Raw genomic sequence first — 265 nt, 5'->3', positions numbered from 1 at the left:
GACCCCGTCTCTACAAAAAAAGAAGGAAAACAAAACAGTGGGTAATAACTGCAAGAGATGAAGGAGTGAGTGGAGGTGGGGTCTCTGGTGCCCGTCCTGTAAGTGCGCCCTCTGCAAGTTGAGCAGTGCACGTGGGGTGTAGAGGCCTTCCAGACCAAGAGGGGGAGTAGTGTGGGGCAAGAGGAAGAATATGGACTTTGATGTCTGCATGCCTAGTTTTGAATCTTGGTCTCTGACATTTCTTATTTATTATTTTATTTTATTT

Source organism: Colobus angolensis, unplaced genomic scaffold, assembly GCF_000951035.1.
Source record: "Colobus angolensis palliatus isolate OR3802 unplaced genomic scaffold, Cang.pa_1.0 Scaffold50, whole genome shotgun sequence".
NCBI classification, from domain to species: Eukaryota; Metazoa; Chordata; class Mammalia; order Primates; family Cercopithecidae; genus Colobus; species Colobus angolensis.
Note: the sequence above shows the minus strand (reverse complement) of the source record.